Source organism: Pinus tabuliformis, chromosome 2_2 (assembly GCF_031772625.1).
Source record: "Pinus tabuliformis cultivar Carrire ecotype Pingquan chromosome 2_2, CPIR1, whole genome shotgun sequence".
In the NCBI taxonomy this organism is placed as follows: domain Eukaryota; kingdom Viridiplantae; phylum Streptophyta; class Pinopsida; order Pinales; family Pinaceae; genus Pinus; species Pinus tabuliformis.
Genome location: NC_142300.1, coordinates 859,877,111 through 859,896,385, shown reverse-complemented (window position 1 = coordinate 859,896,385; position 19,275 = coordinate 859,877,111). Strand labels below are relative to the sequence as shown.

Genomic DNA, 19,275 nt, shown 5'->3' with positions numbered 1-19,275 from the left:
TCATTGCTTCTCTGATTAACATGAATTTTGGGCTGCACTCTTTTTACAATTGAGCTGCAATGTGCTAGTCTCTCATCTTTTGCGGACACCTGAGCTGCATACATCTCTAAGTGATATCAAATATTCACTTGGAAATTCACACTGATGATCTAAAGGTTCATAGTGAAGCAATAGAGTAGTATTGAGAAATGTATCTCAAACATGAACTTGCACACATTCCAGTGTCAATGTGCAGGGAGTGGTTTGAGACATTTTGAAAGTGACCACTTTAAGAAAAATGGGTAATTAATTTTATTTTGTTATTAACAGAAGGAAAAGTGAAAGCATTATGTTTTGCGGTTGATATGTCCCTAGGAGTCTAATAAAGTGTATTTTGTACATTAATGATCTAGTTTCAATCCAGACCATACATCTCGTGAGATTAGGATTTTTGGTAAATTAAAGTTTTAACAAAGTATAATATAAGACAAGATAGAAGCAAAATACAATTGAGCAGATCTAGCGAATAGTAGAGGAGCCCCAGAGTTCAGGAATAAGGATAAGAGCGGGGTTGTTTGGTGGTTGTACAGTAGTAGCATTTGCAGCAGCTGTACACGTGATCTTTCTATTATTTTTAATTTCTAAATTCCAGATCTGATATTAATTCATAGTAATTTTGTATCCCAGAAAAACTATTCTGCAATTATTGAATAGAAAAATACAATAGAATTTTTAACTCAGAAAATTAAATAGTGGAAGGAAAATACAGGAAACCAATCAAACACAAAATTTCTGCAACTGATATTTACTTTTTATTCACAAAACAGTGAGGCTCCCTTACTGGGAAATTAGCCCACAGAGAAAATGACAGAAATTATTACAGCAAATAACCCTGGCAAATCTGCCCCTGTGAAATCCGATCTGCACCACAGAAGCTCTGCACCACAGAAGCATTGTATGGCCACACACAACCTCTCTTTCCACATGCGACCCGCTGAAGCTACTGTCGACACACATGTGAGCTGTGGTCCTCTCTGCAAAACTTGTGCTTAGAAATTGATACGGCCTCCTTTTTGTAGAGCCTTCACTCAATCTCCTTCTCCAGAATTTACCTGTCACTGCTGCACTTCTTTTCTCTTCAGCCATTGAGAAAATCACGCTCTGCTATGTCAATTGTCGTGTCTTTCTCCTCCCCTTAGTTTTGCATTTTGAGCCTAGAGGCTCATTCTACAGCCCAGTATGAGGGGGATGTGTAATTCCGTCCGTGCTCAACGTGGAGTTGATGCATGTCCCTCTTAAAATAAAAATAAAATATTCTCTAATAGAAAAGCAATGTAGGCTATAATAAAAAATGAAATGAATATGCTATGCATGTTTAGTTAGTTGTTTTGAGAAATCTATTTCCTTGATAACTGCTGTGATGTATTTTAACTTTTTTGTATTAACTTCTTTACTTATTATTATGTTTGCATATCATCAAACAACTACCAAAACAAGAAGAACAAGAATACAGAATTTAGGCTGCAAGCCATGGCCAAAACGTCTCCAATTGAGAGGAAAACCTGCAAATCTCTTCCCTTCCTTATAGATTCTTCAATTGACGAATTCCAAGACCTCTATACCAAGACCAATACCCTCCAAGACAAAGTCAAAGCTTTCTGGATGATGTGCTTTCCTTGAACAAGTCAAACCCAGTCAAATCTCTTCTAGTAGCACAACTTCCACCCCCAGCTGCAGAATTTCGGCCTCCACTGCAAACCTGAAATTTTCAGCCCTCCTGCAGTTGCTGCTGCCAGATGTGTGAACTTTGTTTTAGCCTTCCAAGGCTTCCTTAGACCTTTGCTTGGCTTTCTCCGACTTCTGGAGCTTGAGGATGGCTTCTTGTGACCTTCGCTTGACCTTCTTGCCTTCCCTTCTTCAAGGTCAAACTTGTAGAGGAGAACCGTAGATTTGCTGCAAAAACCCTAGCCTTCCTTCGCACGTGTGAGAGAGAAATAGCCCAAAATCAAGTCTTCCTTGTCCTCTTCCTTCTTTGCTGCCTTCTTCTTCCTCTGCCTTCTCTTGAATGAGTGAGATGTGAATGTGCTTCAAGGAGGTTGAGTTTCCTCCTTTATATAGGCTCCTCAAGGTGGACGTGGCTCCTCAGTTTAGGCCGACTTGCCAGCTGCCAAGCCGACTTGGTGTTGAAGGGTATTTTGACACTTTTAAAGACAAATAATTTTCTTTGCAAGTTAGAATGTGCCCAAAGGGGTCTTCAACTTATAACAATGATTCTTTTGGCTTCTTGACCTAGGACAAACCTTAGAAGCACTCAATGGGTGCTTGACCTATAAAATAAAATATTGTGAGCATGAAACCCATGCTCCAAAAATAATAATAATAACAATTTTCTTTCATTTTACAATTTACAAGAATCAAAAAGTACATTTCATATTTATGAAGATCAATGCTACTTGGGAGCGGGAGCAACATTTTTAGAAGCTCCTGGTTTGGGAGCGAATCTCGGAGCGATTTTTTAAAAATATATATATTTTTTATATTTTTTTAATTTTTGATACATATATGTCAACAAAAACATGTAGAATGATGAATTAGATATAAAAAACATAAAAAAACATAGATTGATCATTGAACCATATCACATCAATCATCTAGAAGTTATAATCTTCATCAACCATGCCCACAAGTTAGTAACATAAATATTACAACTGCAACATATTGAGTCTCGTGAATCATGATTCATCAAATTCAATCTTAAAGTTTCAACTTCAAGCTTTCAAAAATTGAAAATTCAATAAATAACATTTATCATCATTGATCACCAAAGTTGTACTTGTAAGCTAAGTTTAACCATTACAAGAAATAATATCTTTGATATTTCTAAGTTCTAAGTTCTAATTGTTAACATGAAATGAAATGTTATAAAATAAAACATGAATAATGAAATGAAATGAAACAACTTTAGTCTTTCACGAAGCATCATATTCATAATTTACAATCATTACCAATGAGTTATAACTGCCAACTTAAAACTTCAAATTTTCATTGTCACAGTCATATATTGTTTACGAAAAATATCATTATGATATGAAAGGGTTAAGAGTCAAGAGTCAAGGACTCAAGACTCAACAGTTATGAAAACTAATAGAAACTAGAAAAGACAAGTAAACTGTAAATATACATGTGGCCCTTGCCACGAGAGTCTCCAGGAGTATAAGCAGGTCGTGGTGGTCTTCTAGGAGTCTCCTGCACAGACCGATGACCAGAACTAGAAGGCACATGCCCTACACGTGAGGGTATAGATGGAGGTGGCAACAGCAAAGGAACAAGACTCGGAACTCGAGCACTGCTACTGGATGGTGGAGGTGGCATGGCTGCTGCCGCTGGTTCATCTTCATCCCTTATAAGTTCCTCTTCCAGTTCTTCAAGATGTATAGTGCCATCCTCCAAATTGTCTTCCTCTGAGTGGTTGTCCCAAATTTTATATGTGGGATCCTCATAAGCCCGATCACAGTGATGACTTAACAACCTCAAGTTGTAGTGCACATAAACCAAGCTTTCTGCCTGGTTTTCATTGAGTCTGTTTCTTTTCACATTATGTATGAAGCTGTAGGTGCTCCAACACCTTTCTGTAGAAGAAGTATTTACAACCTGTGATATAACTTTTTTTTGCCAATTTTGGCAAAAGTCTCTGGCAGCCATATGTTTCCCACCATGTGAGAGAATCAAATCTGTCTCTGTCTTCCATTGCATGGAAGTTACCAAACAAACCAGTGCCACTGAAGTATTTGCCTATTTCAAGGCACACAACTGCACATTCCTCCCTGTCAGGTATCAACTTTTCTAATGCTTGCAAATATCCTCTAGTTACCTCTGCATCTAAATGGGGTTTGGTCCTAATCCCAACCCCTCGTGCAGGTTGGCCCAACCAAGATGTAGAGTAGTATTTTGGCGTAAGGATATACGCCAAGCAATTTAGTGGAAGATTAAGTTTATTCCACCGTACACACACAAAATCGTGAATTAGTTTGTACAAGTCGGGATCTCTGTTATGAACAATATCTTTTATTTGCCCCAACATGGTATCCATCTGCTCATACACCTCGCCAATCACTGGTTTATTTGTATCTGCAAACCGAATCATGTGATAAATGGGCTTGGTGAAATCCAATACTTGCTTCACACTTGACCAAAACTGACCATCAAGAGCGGCCTCCTCCACCAGTTCAAAACCTCGCCTGTCAGCTGCATTTGTAGCCCTTTCTTTTAATACCTGCCAATGTGGACTTGATACCATGCTAGCCAATGACTCTCTTACCTTCAAAAGGCGCTTGGAGGTGAGGTAATAGCTACCAAATTTGGTCTTCGCAATCTTCAACAACTCCAATCTTTAGTGACTGTGGAAAAGGCCATGGGTATGGCTATGATTTGTAATAAATTTGATCATTTGTTTGCCTTTCTTGTACAAATCACCAATCCATTTGTATTGTGCATTTTTGTTCTTGACAACATCATGCATTAGAAGGTTCAATGTGTGAACCAAACATCCAGACCAAAATATGTTGGGGTATTTATCCTCAATAATTGCTCCCGCTGCCTTACAATTAGGAGCATTATCAGTGATGACTTGGATGACATTGTATGACCCAATATGGTCAATTGTTTCAAGTAATGCTTCTGCAATGTTGATGGCGGTCTTGAACTTGTCTGAGTAATCATATGCAGTTAGAAAGATGGCACCACTAATAGACACAACAAGAACACTTATCAGTGGCTTGCCTTTTACATTTGTCCATCCATCAGATATAATGGACACCCCATGGTCAGTCCAAGAACTTGTCATTCTATTCAAAGAATGTGATATTTTTGCTTTTTCATGATCAAGTCCAACGGTTCTTGCCTTGTCATACCCAGGGATCTTGTATCCTTTAGGGGCATCATTTATGGCAGAAATCATTTCGTGCCAATAAGGTGAGCGAAGAACATTGAATGGTATCCCACATGCATAGAGAAACCTGTAAACCTTTGAATCCACATCATTCCTACACCCCTCATCAAGGAAATCTGATATGGTTCTACGCCTTAAAGCTGGTGACCCTGTGCCTCCATATCCAATTCCTTGGGAGGATGATGAAGGAGTTCTTTGTGCTTGTGATTGTGAGCTTGGTTCAAAGAAACCCCTTGATTTTTTAGATTTGTATTGGGCTTCCTCCTCTTCCCTTATGTATTTGGCTCTATCTGCTGCTGACACAGCTGCACAAGTTTTGATTCCTATTTGTTTATCTCCATCCCATGGCCTTTTCCCGCAGAGGTGTTTCTTGGCACGGGTGTATGAACCTGTGTAATTATTGCTGCAATGTGGGCAATGAAATTTAGTGGTTCCACCCCCTTTCCCTGCTTCAGGCTTGTTAACATATTTCCACAATGGGGTTTGGTATTGTTTAGTTTTTGAGTCATGTTCACCCTCTTCCAGCTCCTCCTCACCGGGGTTTTCATCAAATCCACTTTCTCCAGCTTCTTCATCCCCCTCTTCTTTTTGGCCCCTCCGTTTCCTACTCTCCAGCGCCATAATAACCAGAAAAGGGACCAAGAAGAGGAAAATGCCAAGAAATATAGCCAGGTCCATGATGTTTGATATTTGTAGGCTTTTGAATCTGCAAAATTTAATGGGAATGGCAATGGGAATATGAATGAGAAAATTAATTTAATTTAGATTCATGATTTTTTTTACTAAAGAAATTAAAATAAACTAAATTAAACTAACTAAACTAACTAAACTATACTAAATTACTACCTAACTAAGGTTTAAAATACTAAATTACTAAGTTACTAACGTAACTAACCTCTTGAATCTGCAAAATTTAATGGGAATGGCAATGGGAATATGAATGAGAAAATTAATTTAATTTAGATTCATGATTTTTTTTTACTAAAGAAATTAAACTAAACTAAATTAAACTAACTAAACTAACTAAACTATACTAAATTACTACCTAACTAAGGTTTAAAATACTAAATTACTAAGTTACTAACGTAACTAACCTCTTTGCAGGCTTGCTCCTTGCTCCTCGCTTCTCCTCGCTCCTTTGCTCTTGCTCTCCAGCTTCTCCTCAACTCATTCAAGTGACAATGATTTTTTTTTTGCCCCCAAGTTGTTTTAAAACTAATTATATATTTTGCGTTCGCGAAAATTAAACGCTTGGGAGCGATCGCTCCCTAATTGCTCCCGAGTTGTAATTTTCACTCCGGGAGCGACGCTCCCGAACTCACTCCCGATTTTGGCAGGGAGCGTAAAATTTTTTATCACGAGCGCGCTCCCGAAATTGCTCCCGTTCTGGAGCGATTTCGGGAGCGCGCTCCAGACTTGCTCTAGCCCAGAGCGCGGATTGGGAGCGGGTTTGAGGGGGGGGGGAGCGCTCCCTCACAACTCTGATGAAGATCGAACCTAGTTACACATTTTTCGACATTCCCTCTTAACTAGGGAGGTATTCATAAATGGTACATGGACATTCTCAATTTGAAGAGATCTCATAAGAAGAGTCGGATTGGTAACCCATCTGTTTAGCATCATATCAACTAGCATTGTCACATAGGAAGGCCTTGACTAACAACTCTATCTCTCCACAAGATCAGAGCACAATTCTGGCGAGACCAATGATTTCTAGACACCATTACCATTGTCTCTCAAGGTACATACCCCACCTAGGTGTTCATAGAGTATGACCTTCTTTGGACTATTTTTATCTTGGATAACTAGTCCTCAAAGAATATCGGTCCATGACTACTCTTATCTTGGATGCCCTACCTCATCCTCAAAGAGTATCGAATGCTAGATGCTTACCCAATCCTCCATTCTGTCTTCCCGAGTGAAGACAAGAATGATGTGCCTATCTTTCCCTCTCAACTAGGGAGGATACATCAACCGAACCAAGCTTGCCTCTCAAATACACAAGCTTCTTAAGGGATTTCGTCAATATGTCAACTACTTGCTCATCGGTGGAGATATACTGTAGCTGCAACACACCATCTTTTCCTAGCTTCCGAATGTAGTGATACTTGTTGTTGATACGCTTTGTCTTTCCATGAAATACCAGGTCTTCGGATAACCGTATACAACTGGTGTTATCACAATGTGTCACTGTAGGGTCCATTGGTCCTTCAAATAGGTACGATAGTGGCTTCCTTAACCAAACAACTTCTTTGCTTACTTAATAGGCTGCAATGTACTCAACCTCAACACTACTCAAAGCAACCATATCTTTCTTTCTGCTCATCCATGAGATCATAGAGGATCCCAAACTAAAGCATCCTCGTGTAGTGCTTCTTCCATCCTGCTTACTGCCTCCTTAGTTGGAATTTGTATATATAATCAAGTGGACATCATTCCTCCTATCATATTTTAGGCAGTAATGGATTGTTCCTTGCAAATATCTTAATATGTGTTTTGCTGCTATCCAATGATCATGCTTTGGCTCCACTTGGAACTGACTGAGAATATTTACTGCAAAACATATGTCTGGTTGAGTATTCACCAAGTACATCAGTGAGCCAATCAATTTCCTATACCTAGAAGGATCCACAAGGCTTGATTCAGAACTCCTTAGCCTTTTCAAGTTTGTGATCATTGGGGTTGTCATTGGTTTGCAATCCATCATGTCAAACCTCTTCAACATCTTGATCACATACTTTCCTTGACTTAGATAGATTTCATCAGGTCCTTGCCAGACTTCCAATCCCAAATAGTAGTGCATTAGCCCTAGATCCTTCATGTCAAATTCTACTGCTAGATGCTTCTTACATTCTTCAATTTGACCTTCCACACTTGTTAAGAGAATATCATCGTCATACAAAAGAATGATTACTGGCTCTCCCTTCACAACCTTAATATAAAGGTTTGGATCAACAAAACTCTTGGTGAAGCCCAATCTATGTAGGTATGCATCCATCTTAGCATACCATGCCCTTGGTGCTTGCTTGAGGCCATACAATGCCTTCTTCAATTTGCAAACACATACTTTTCTATCTTTAACTTCAAATCCTCTATATAGACTTCCTCATCAATTGTGTCATTCAGGAATGTAGTCCTGCCATCCATTTAGTGGATGTTCCATCCTATTGATGCTGCCAAAGAGACCAACGAACATATAGTTGTATACCCTGCTGTCGGAGCAAATGTCTCTTCATAGTCGATGCCTTCCTATTGAGAGAAGCCCCCCTACCCACAAATCTTGCCTTGTCAATACTTCCATTTGCTGCATGTTTGATCTTGTAGATTCATTTGGAAGTTACCGCAAATTTGTCATCATGCCTAAGGTACAATCTCTCTGCCTCCATTCTTCATTATAGATTGATATTCTTCATTCATGGCATCCTTCCATTCTCTTGGTGATTGACAACTTCTTCAAAAGTGGACGACTCTGCGAAAATTAGTTGTCATGTAGGCTGCATTCCCAAAATATTGTTTGGGCTTCTTGCTTTCCCTGAATGTACCTTGAGCTACTCCATGACCTTCTGCATCTAGAAGTGTAGACTTCAACGAGTTAGGTCTTTTTCTGGTTTCGGGAATTACCACAGGTTGTATTGGTTCACATGGACCTTCATTTTCATGGTTCAATTCTTCTTCTTCCCTAGTAACTTCTTCTTGCCTTATACTTGTCAATACTTCCATTTTTGCATGTTTGATCTTGTAGGTTCATTTGGAAGTTATCACAAATTTATCTTCAGGCCTAGGTACGATCTCCCATACTTCATTCTTCATTATAGATTTATGTTCTTCATTCATGGCATCTTTCCATTCTTGGTGATTGACAACTTCAAAAGTGGATGGCTCTACTTTAATTAATTTTGTCATGTAGGCTGCATACCCAAAGTATCGTTTGGGCTTTTTGCTTTCCCTGAATGTACCTTGAGTTGCTCCATGACCTTTTGCATCTAGAAGTGTAGACTTCAACCAGTTAGGTCTTTTTCTAGTTTCGAGAATTACCACAGGTTGTATTGGTTCACAGGGACCTTCATCTTCATGGTTTGATTCTTCTTCTTCCCTAGTAACTTCTTCTTTGAATATCGAAAGTTCTTCATCATCAGAGTCCATAGGGAGATCCTTTGATTTCTTGAATGCAATACTTTCATCAAATATCACATCTCGACTGACTTCTATTCAGTGTCCTTCCTTTATGTAGATCTTATAGGCCTTAGAAGAGTTACTGTAGCCCACAAAGGTTCCCTTCATGCTAGATGGATCCAACTTCTTTCTTTTGTCCTTAGGTATATGTATATAGACAGGACAACCAAAAATTCAGAGATGATCTACGGTTGGTTTCTTCCCAGTGAACACCTCTTCGGGAGTCTTGTTATCTAGAGACTTGTGGGGACTTTGATTTTGTATGTATACAACTGTCTTTGTAGCTTCACCCTTAGAAATTTCGGTAAGTCTTGATCATGTAACATTGCTTTTACTCTTTCTTCAATGTATCGATTCTTTCGTTCTGCAACTCCATTTTGTTAAGGATTATATGGGATTATCAACTCCCTCTTAATCCCAAACTTCTTACAAAAAGCTATGATTTCCTTGGATGTATATTCTCCTCTATTATCGGATCTTAATATCTCGATTCTTCTTTCTGTAAGGTTCTCTACTTCAGCTTTGAATTCTTGAAATTTTGAATCCTTGGATATCATTAAGTAAACCCAAGTCTTCCTTGAATGATCATATATAAATGTGACATAATATAGATGACCTCCAAGTGCTTTAGGAGTCATAGGACCACATACCTTGGAATGAATAAGATCCTAGGTTTCTTTTGACCATGAAGCATTACTTCCAAATGGTCTCTTAGTGTTCTTACCCAATGCACATCCTTTGCATACTCCTTCGTGATCTTCTTTTAGTTTGGGGAATCCATCTACTATTGAACTTAGAGTCGGAAGGATTTTGAAATGGAGATTTCCAAATCTTCTATGCCAAAGTTCACATGGGCTAATTTCAATGTGAACCAAAGCTTGAGCAAGAGGAGATATCAACCTGTAAAGTCTTCCTTCACGAATGCCAATTACTCTAGCATTTTCTATGCTTGCGTTCTTACTGCATACTACAATGTTTCCATCAATGAAAGCCACTTTATCACCTTTATCTTCTGGACTTGAAATGGAGAGTAAGTTCTTATGCAAACTTGGAACAAATAGGATGTTGTTGAGATGAATATTGCCTTCATTCTCCAACTCTATGGAGGTTGATCCAATTCATCTTACATGATAGCTCTTATTATCTCCAAGTTCTACACAGCAAGAAGATTTTCCTTCTGATAATGTCTTTGATTGCTTGTGATGATCAATGATGTGTCTTGATGCACCACTATCGATCACCCAATTGTTCTCATCATGGAATGTGCTAGTGAGTGCCGAAAAGAGTCCTTCATCCTTTGTCTTTGTCACTTCCTTCTATGGAGTAAATAGAAGATTCCATGCTTCCTTGATACACTTCTTGAGATGGCTTGCTACCTTTGAACACTTCTTGAGGAACTCCTTTAATGTAGAGATCTTCATAATGCCCTTAACCAACCTTAGCTTTGATACCATGTTGAGAAATCTATAGGGCAATGATTATAGTGATTTCTTTTTCCTTGATCATTTCTTGTGATGTATTTTAACTTTTTCTTACTTATTAACTTCTTTACTTATTATTATGTTTGCATATCATTAAACAACTACCAAAACTAGAAGAATAAGAACACAAAATATAGTATGCAAGCCAGAGCCAAAACCTCTCCAATTGAGAGGAAAACCCACAAATCTCTTCTCTTCCTTATAGATTCTTTAATTGACAAATTCCAAGACCTCTAGACCAAGATCAAGACCCTCTAAGACCAAGTCCAACCTCTCTGGATGATGTGCTTTCCTTAAACAAGTCAAACCCAGTCAAATCTCTTCCAATAGCACAACTTCGACCCCCAACTACATAATTTTGGCCTCCATTGCAACCCTGAAATTTTCGACCCTCCTGTAGTTGCTGTTGCCACACATGTGAGCTTCGTTTTAGCCTTTCAAGGATTCCTTAGACCTTCGCTTGGCTTTCTTTGACTTCTGGAGCTTGAGGATGGCTTCTTGTGACCTTTGCTTGACCTTCTTGCTTTCCCTTCTTCAAGATCGAACTTGTAGAGGAAAACCCTAGATCTGCTGCAAAAACCCTAGCCTTCCTTCGCATGTATGAGAGAGAAATAGCTGAAAACCAAGTCTTCTTCGTCCTCTTCCTTCTTTGCTGTCTTCTTCTTCCTCTTCCTTCGCTTGAATGAGTGAGATATGAATGTGGTCTAAGGAGGTCGAGTTTCCTCTTTTATATAGGCTCCTCAAGGTGGACGTGGCTCCTTATTTTAGGCCGACTTGCTAGCTACTAGGCCGACTTGGTGTTGAAGGGTATTTTGACACTTTTAAAGACAAAAATAATTTTCTTTACAAGTTACAATGTGCCCGAAGGGGTCTTCAACTTATGACAATGACTCTTTTGACTTCTTGACCTAGGATAAACCCTAGAAGCACTCAATGGGTGCTTGACCTATAAAATAAAAGATCTTGAGCATGAAATCCATGCTTCAAAAAAAAAAATAACAGTTTTCTTTCATTTTACAATTCACAAGAATAAAAAAGTACATTTCATATTTATGAACACCAAACGTAGTTACACATTTTTCAACAAGTTGTCCATATGACATAATACAATTTCGTGTAAAGTAATTGGAAGTAAAAAAAATGGTTCGAGTAAGATGTTTAAACCTTGTAGTTTTCAAAAATATTTCAGCAAAGGATTTAAATAAACTATTTAAAGATCTATATTAACTAATTTATGTCAATATCAATTTCACATATATTTCACATAATCCATAAATGCTTCATCAATTTTATCAAGATGCAATTTGGTAAGACCCTCGGTGCAAATCGGAAGGCTTCTGATGAAGTGTGTACCAGCGATGTAGACCATATGCGGATGACTGTGACAAACTGAGAACAAAACTTTGAGCATTGCATTTTTTTGTTTCCCCTGTTTTGGGTTGTCTTAGCCTGCCACAACATGCGCATCATTGACTCCATTTTATTTTTGGCCACTGAATCACCTTGGCAATTCTATGCTTGTGTCAATATTGGACAAGAATCATTCTTATATAAAGAGGCCCAAGAGAATCATGTACCCATTTTCATTAGAAAAGTTCACACTCGGGTGAGACCAAATTTGATAACACTTTTTGAGAATGAAGATCTGCCCTTGCTTTCTCAATGCTTACTATGAAGTCATTAACACTAATATAACCTTCATACTACCACATTACTCTTCCATTGTATCCAATATCTGACAAAGCTTGAGCATATTCATGTGGGTAGAAATCTGAAAAATGAACAACATCTATGCTTCCTTTAGAAGATGTAGGACATCACAATATTCATACTCGCAAGATGGGTAAAAACGATAATGAATACCGGTGGAGACAAATCAAGAGAAGTTAATCTATGTAAAATTGAAACCAGAGCAAGGCTAAAGATTTTGTAAGGTTGCTTGACAACAGTAGTTGTAGACCATAATCAATTTATGTAAAATGAGGGCGATGATGAGGAGTAGCATGCATAGCTTGATACAAGCAAGTTCAACCCAGGCCTTCGGTGATAGCTAGGCAAGTGATATGACAGGAAAGTTCCATGAAAACAAAAAGATAAAGGGGGACCCAAAATTTAGGTGTATAGGCTAGAATTTTGGGTGGTGTTGTTGCGGCATGTTCAATCAATTGCAGAGGAGACTAGGGTGTCTCAATTATATTTTGCCAGTTTATTGCCAAAGGTTTGCTAGTTGGGCAACCAATTGTAATTATTTTCTCAAACTGCAGCATAATAATAAAACCCTCATCTGTTGCACTGGGCTTCCCTTCGGGATTTTTTTATGGACAATTGTCCAAAATAATAGTGTTATTTTTTATTGTGTACACCTATTTCTCATATGCTATTATTCTCTATATGCCGTTAATAATCTAACAGAAGACAAATAAACTGTTAAAGTCAGGGGAATAATTTCTAGTTATTGTAGATCAAGGATTTTTTACATGGCATCAGAGAATTGATGATCATATCAGAGGCTCAGAGGTGAAGTATGTGAGTTTTGTGCAATTTCAAAGGGAGATCTGAAACACCAGTTTCCAGATCTGTGCACGCCAATTAGGCAGTGAGAAATGCTAGAGGAAGAAAATCGAATTCCAGATCCAGGGTGGATGAAAATTTGAGTTGCTCCAGAAGCAGTAGCAACAGGTAGTAAGATTGCCATAGGGTTTTTCAGTGAGCAGATCAATTGATTCACAAGTAGATCTAGCACAAAAGATTCGTAGCAAGGTTTTTGTAGTTGTAGATTAGCGTGAGGAAGGAAGAGAAAAACACATAAAGAATTGTACCCAAGACTTCTCCAGTGTATTTGAAGTTCTTAGATTTTCCAGTATGGCCGTAGAGTTTCAACAGTCAGGAGTCTAAGGATTTGTCTTCCAGATTGGAAGATGTATTCGCTCAGATAACTTGCCTCGAGGTCAACTTCATAGTGTGTTTGATATATAGACAATGGAGTGTCAACTCACATGACAGAAGTTATAGACTCCTTCTCCGGCTATAGGGAGGAGGAGATGGACTTCCAGATCCAAATGGGAAACAAAAGTAAATGTACTCTAGTCGAGAGAGGTACCATTGAGATTCAAAGGGAATCAAGGGAAAACACCAATGTTATAGATGTGCTACATGTGCCCGCCTTAGGTATAAAGTTTAAACCTAATTTCAGTGTCAGAACTATAGGACAAGGGATATGATGTCTACATCGTAGGGAAGAAGTTGTTCATTAAATACTAGAGCCGGAAGAAAGTGAAGCAAATTGGAGTTTGTAGCAACAAGTTGTATAAGTTGGAGCTTGACCAAAGGCACTTGTTAGCAACAATAGCAGTGATAACAGTAGCAGTGGGAGAGACCTGAATGAATTGTGGCATAAGAGAATCGATCATTTACACCACGAAGAATTATGATGCTCAAGGAGACAGTGATAGGTGTTCCAGAATTAATCACAAAACATGATGATGTGTGCAAAGGGTGCGCACTTGGGAAATATGCTAAGGCAACATTCCCAAGAAGTGACAATAGATCAAATGGTGTGTTGCAGCTTATACACAGATATTTCGTGTATTTCGTTACCTTCATTGATGACTACTCCAGGAAGACTTGGATCTATTTTTTGAATGCCAAGGATGAGGTCTTTAGTCGTTTCCAAGAGTTTAAAATTCTAGTGGAAAATACGCCAGGGGAGAAGATCAAGGTGCTTCGCATGGACAACAGAGGAGAGTACACATACATTGACTTCATGGGTTTATGTGCAAAGGAGGGCATCGAGAGGGAGTGGACAAATCCATACAATCCATAACAAAATGGAGTAGTAGAGCGGAAAAATGGATTTATAGTTGGGGCAACAAAAGCTATATTGTATGACCAGGACATGCCCAATTTCTATGGGCAAAGGCATGTAACACAATGGTGTATATACAGAACATGCTTACTCATAGGGTGTTGGGGAAGATAACATCAGAGGAGGTGTTCTCAGGGAAGAAATCAGAGGTCAGTCACTTCAAGATCTTTGGCAATTTAGCTTACTGTCATCTACCAGATGAGAAATGCAATAAGTTGGATCAGACTGTAGTGAAGGGGTTCTTTGTGGGGTATAGAAAAACCCCAAAGGCATACAAGATCCACATTCCTAGCAATAGGAAGATTATTATGAGACAGGACGTGAAGTTCATGGAGGATAGAGCCTTCAAGAGATCTTTGAGATGCCAACAGGGGATCAGAGTGAGCTAGCATAAGATCCATTAGTCTAACAGTAGGGACAATCGTAGGGTTCTAGTATAGTAACAAGTACCAACGCTAGTTCAGATGCAGGGAATCCAACGAGTTCACAGCAGGCAGAGCAACAAAAGTAGGATGAGGCGCTAGTCGAACGACCCACCACTAATGTCAAACTAGCAGAGAAGTTCGTTAGACATTGAGGGATGTGGAGGAGTTTATGGGGACTCCTAGGACGAGCAAGAGAGGATGCAGACAACTTGACAGGTGCCAAACATTGGTGGCATAGGTTGTTGAACCTTCCAACTATCAAGAGGTTGCACAACATCAGGTGTGGGAGGATGCTATGGTGGAAGAGTATAGCTCCATCATGATGAACGATGTGTGGGAGGTAGTGGCGAGACCTGTGGATAGGTCAGTTTTGGGCTCTCGATGGATCCATAAGATCAAGTACGCTGTAGAAGACAACGTGGAGAAGTACAAGGCTATGTTCGTGGCCAAGCGGTATGCGCAGAAGGAACGTATAGACTATGAGGAGACCTTTGCCCCAATTGGCAGATATACTTCCATCCGGTTAGTGATATCTCTTGCAACACAGATGGGATGGCAGATTCACTAGATGGACATCGAGATAGCTTTCTTGAATGGGATGGTAGAGGAGGAAGTATATATAGAACAACCAGAGCACTTCAAGACACATGAGAGGGGCACACACGTGTGCAAACTGAAGAGAGCAGTATACAGACTCAAACATGTTGAATTTCCATGACCTTGGGTCTAGGTTAGAGCCTTAAAATCATTGACGCTTCCAAACCAAGAATCTCAACCATAAACTACTTTGCATAGCCGAAATATAAAGCAGTAAATCACATATGCACAAATATACACGATTTTTAACAAAATTGTACAATAATGTACAGTCACCAATCTTCGTTATATTAAATGTACAATACTGTACAGTTTATGGTATACAAGATACAATGACAAACTTCGTTGCAACTTCGATGTCGTATCTTGTCTTGCCAGTCCTTCGCTCCCGTACTGCTCACTAGTAGTGCCTTAGTCCATCAAGGCCACTACACATCGAGACTCCAAAAGGGATGCCTCCTAACAATGTTGCAAGTCACTTTTGCTGAATGTACACAGGCTCATCAAACTGCTCTCTAGGCTGGGCAATACCTGAGCTTTAACCTGCGTTCTAGTACCCTCTTTCGTCCATCAAAGAGATACTCATAAGGTTGCAATCTTTCACCCAATCACGCATCAACAATGTCCTTCTTGTTTGCTGCTCTAGGGCTACTTTAGGTAGCCAACACACTGCCCTCCAATCAGATCTAAGGCATCCAATCACGTGATTGTCAATTTTGCTCCTAGGAAAGACTCTTCTCCTCCTCGAAAGACCCTCCACATGACATCAACATGCTGCTCCAATCACGATCCAATTTTGGTCAATACTTTGACCCAACACAGATCAATTTCTACTCCAAGTCTGTTGTCTTCTTGCTGCCCTTGATTGTCATTGGTTAGGGCACATTTTGCAGGCTGCAAGAAACTCTAAACAACCCTTGGACAACTCTCAAACAACCTTCATTAAATGCGGCATAGCCTTGGGAGACTCCTCCTTTACCACACTGCTATCATAGGCATATATAAGCCTTTTAAACTGCCCCTCCACACACCTTACTGTGGTGCTATGGCTTGCGGCCTAGCCCACAGTAAACTTGTAGCTTTCGGCCAGCAAGGTGATAAAGATTTGCCCCCAAAACAATACCTCAAACAGACCCAAAAACGGTTACCTCTGCCTCGACCCTCTAGGGAGCTAGCTTGTCTTCCCTACCAGCAAACATGGCCTCCAAATAGGCCCTTAGAAACAACCCTAAGCTCCACTTTGCCCATTCTTCTTTTGCTGCGACTAAATCAAAGTGTTCTCTCTCCCACGAGTTTGTCTTTTATGTATACGTGTTGCACAAGATGGATGCTCAAATAACATCAATTCACCCTCATTTTATATCCATATGAGGGGCTCCAACGAATTATTGAAGAGACCCATCTATTGGACGAATTTTACATCAAACCTACATGACTTGAAAACCAATAATTACTAGTCAACTTCAAAAATTCATTTCTCTCTAACGACATCTCGGAATTGAATGATTCTCGTTGCGTTGGAATTGTCTTGCTGAGCACTATCATCCTCATCCCTCACAAGTCACAAATCCATCAAGGTTTTGGCCCAAACATCAATGGGTGCTAAACCCCACACTTGGGTTCCAAGCCCACACACTGCCCTTGTGGTGCCTTGCCCTCCAAACCCTGAACCCTAGGGCTTGGAGTACCTCCCAAGCTACAAAAATCAACAAAACAGGTTCCCAGGGTGTGGTATGGTCAGATTGACAACTAGTTGTAGTAGATGGGATTTTTCAAGAGTGACACAGATCCCAACCTTTACATTGTGATGGTAGAGGGTGAGTTGCTCATCCTAGTGTTGTATGTGGATGACCTCTTCTTGATAGGGTCATCAAGGCTCATAGCGGACTGCAAGAGGAACTTGACAACAAAGTTTGACATGAAGGATCTAGGACTGATGCATTACTTCCTAGGCTTGGAAGTATGACAAAGGGATGGGGAGATCTTCCTTGGTTAAGGGAGATACACTACAAAGATTCTGAAGAGGTTCAGGATACAGGACTTTAGGCCTATGTCTACACCTATGATTACTAATTAGATGAAGATAGATACATCAAAGGACGATGACGTGGACCCAACCTTGCATAGACAACTCATCGATTCACTCATGTATCTGGTCAACACTAGGCTAGACATCTGCTTTGCAATCAACACTCTCAGTTAGTTTATGGTGGGGCCTAAGAGAGTTCACTGGACAACGATAAGGCATATATTGAGGTATTTACGTGAAAAAGTTGGAGTATGGGTTGAGATATACTCTAGGTGATGGTGTCAGGTTATGTGATTATACAAATGTAGATTGGGCAGGAATTTCAGTGGATCAGGAAATAACATCAGGTTGCTGCTTCAATGTTGGATCGGGGGTTGTGTCTTGGTCCAACAGGAAGCAGAAGTGCGTGGCATTGAGCTTTACAGAGACAGAGTACATGGCATCTAGCGTGGTCACATGCGAAGCTATTTGGCTTCAGAAGTTGCTAGTGAGTTTGTTTAGTAAGAGCATGGAGGTGACCAATATCTAATGTGATAATCAGAGTTGCATCAGGATTTCTGAGAATCCAATGTTTCATGATAGCTAGAAACGTATAGGCATACAATACCACTTCATTAGAGATTATGTGCAGCGTGGAGCAATCCAGTTACATCATGTTCTTACAGACCAATAGGTGGATGATATACTCACGAAATCTCGAGGGAGAGGTAAGTTCGTCTACTTCAGAGAACATATGGGTATAGTGGAGAACACCTTCATCACTAAGAGGGAGTGTTAGTTTTGATGGATATGGTAGCATCAAATAGGTGTTCTAGTCTCTAAGGTGTCAGAGAGGCTAAGTGACACAAGGACACCAAAACCCATAAAGTTTTTTGAGAGACAACACTTAGAAACCTCTTAATTAAATTAAATGTGCAATAATTAAAAAATGCCTAAGTCTAACTTAGGAAAATTGATTAATTAATGGGTCTTAATTGAGGAAATCAATTTTTCTCTAGAGACTTCTAGAAAAATGATTTGACAATCTAAGATGACCTGAGCCATCAATCATGATTAGACCTTGGTCGTTGATGTTCTAGCGAGGGATTATAAGAGCAAGTTGAAGGGGCTTGGATGCGAAATTATTATGAGCAACAATGCACATTTCTAGAGGGAGTGCAAATTTCAGATAGTGGTGTGGGCTACCCAGAGAGACACTGAATTTGTTGCAGAGGAGACTATGGTGTCTCTAGTATATCTTGGCAGTGTATTTTTGGAGGTTTGCCAGTTGGGCAACCAGTTGTCATTACTCTCTAAAATTACTGCATAATTATAAAACCCTCATTTGTTGCATCGGGTTTCCCTTCAGGGTTTTTTCGGGGACAGTTGTCCAAAATAACAGTGACATTTTTTTATTATTGTGTGTGCATTTATTTCTCAGTCCCTGTTTTTATTTTGGCAATGTATTTTTAGTGGTGAAGAATTGCAATGTGAATTATTCGCTATTTGCCGTTAATAATTTAACAAAAGACAAATAAATCGGTAAAGTTAGGAGAATGATTTTTATTTATCGCAGTTCAAGGATTTTCCACACTTGGAACCCAAGGAAAACAATATTATATTCTAATTGATGATTAAGGTTGATTTGACAACACCTTAATGGATCGAGGGGTTCCTTATGTGATCGATGGACAAATGTAAATTACCAAAGGATGGGCTAGTCATAAAATGTGAAAGGAGACACACTTGTGTGTAGGGGACGACCTCCAAGAGGGCCGCAGATCTTAGAGAAGGAGAAC

The 19,275-nt window shown here is 39.5% G+C and overlaps 1 protein-coding gene across 1 annotated transcript in view; it reads left to right on the top strand.

Moving 5' to 3' along the window:
- The window catches only part of LOC149195696 (uncharacterized), a 101,262-nt gene that overhangs the window by 58,153 nt on the left and 23,834 nt on the right, over positions 1-19,275 (top strand).